Source organism: Apis dorsata, unplaced genomic scaffold (assembly GCF_000469605.1).
Source record: "Apis dorsata unplaced genomic scaffold, Apis dorsata 1.3 scaffold_331, whole genome shotgun sequence".
Lineage (NCBI taxonomy): Eukaryota > Metazoa > Arthropoda > Insecta > Hymenoptera > Apidae > Apis > Apis dorsata.
The window spans coordinates 177,100-178,853 of record NW_006263599.1 but is presented as its reverse complement, the minus strand read 5'-3'; positions in this window follow the sequence as shown (position 1 = coordinate 178,853).

Below are 1,754 nucleotides of genomic sequence, written 5' to 3'. Positions count from 1 at the left end.
GAAAGAGAGAGGGGCGGCAACAAAGTGGGGAAACTTGCGGAACGGGAAGTTCGCGATTCAAAGTGGCTCGACTTACTTGGTTGGCTCGATAACGTTCACGGGAACTACGATGCACAGTATCTGGTATCCTGCAGCGGATTTAACGTTGCTCGAGACTTTCGAGCCGCGTTACGATCCGACAGATTCGTTGGTTAGCTAAACCTACAAGCCGATTTCGAAAATCCCCTTTTCGAGAACGAGGGAGGAGAGAATCTATCCCTTGGAGATCGCTTCTGCAACCGGCAACCGCGGGCTTAACTTTCACGAAGCGAAGGATCTCGCCAAGGATTCGCACAATTCGACGCCGCAAAGATTTTTGACGAAGGGGAGGTTCGATTGGGGAGGAATTATCGCGCTCTTAAATTCCTCGTTCTCTTTCTTTCTTTTTCCTCGATAATAAAGTATCAACCGTGGTCGATCCGCAACGACCCAGATTCATTTCGTGGAGCTCTGTACAGCGGTGCGTATAACGGGGGAGGGGGAGGGGGCGTCAAACGCGATCGATTCCGGTGGCATAAGACGCTTTAACCTAAGTCTCGGGGCAAAAGTGTATGCATTTGAATGGAACGAAGCATCGTCGGTATGACGCCCCTAAGTCGCCCCTAGCGCTCGACCTATATCTATTCTCCCCGAGCTGATCCTTTGTGAGCCAAGAAGCACAAGCTCGTCGGCGTCGGCGGGCGAACAAATAGAATTCAATGTGTCTTTTAGAGAGCCCCTGGTAAACCGCAAACCAGAAAACCTTCCCGTCCCAACGAGGAGTCTATTTTAACGCGGACGCTCTTAATTTCAATAGTCCTCGTCCTCCCTCCTCCCCTTCGAACGTCGTCGAATAAGTATTTTCAATCTGGCACGGATATATTCAACGAAATATATAACCAGAGGTAACCATAACAACCGGCCGATCGATTTATTTTCAAATACCATCGCGACGCGCTCATTTCGCTCTCTCTCTCTCTCTTTATGTTTCACGTTCGAAACGATACCCTGATTTCGTATCTTTCGTAACTTTACGTGTCGAGAAAGGGAAGAGAGATCAACTTTATTCTTTCTATATAAAATATCGGTGTAAATCCCGTAATCAACGATTAAAAAAAAAAACCTGTTTGTGTTTGATCGACTCGACCCGAATTGCATTTACCGAAATTAAACTGATTCTCGCGTAAGCGAGCGTAATGAAGCGGTTCGTTGTATCACCGTGCGAACTACCCACCGTTTCGGCTACGTATATGGAATGAAAGAGAGAGGAAGAGAAAGAGAGGGGAGAGTACGAGTGGGTTGCAGGGCTTAGAGGTTTCTAGGAGGGTGGATGGGTGGATGGGTGCTCGAGAAGGTTGCGGGTGGCGAAACTGCGCCATAGCTCCGCACAAGAATTTCGCGAGGAGGAAGTACGTGCTCTTCTATGCGGACGAAAGTAGCGTCGGTGCAATTTCACAGCCGTCGCATCGCAGACACGGGAATATGCATTCTTTCGTCTTTCTAAATTCTGGGAGAACCGCGACCGAGTTTTCTATTCACGTCTCGAAAGATCGGCACTGCTTTGCCTGGAAAAAATAAATAAATAAATAAATCCCGAGAGAAAGAGAGGAAGAGATCGAGGGGCGAGAGGGATGAAAAGCGACATTTTTCTCCCCCTTCCCTCTATACGCACGGATCTTCGACGATCGAAGAGCCCATCGAGAACAATTTCGCGGTGATTTTTTAATCACTCGACG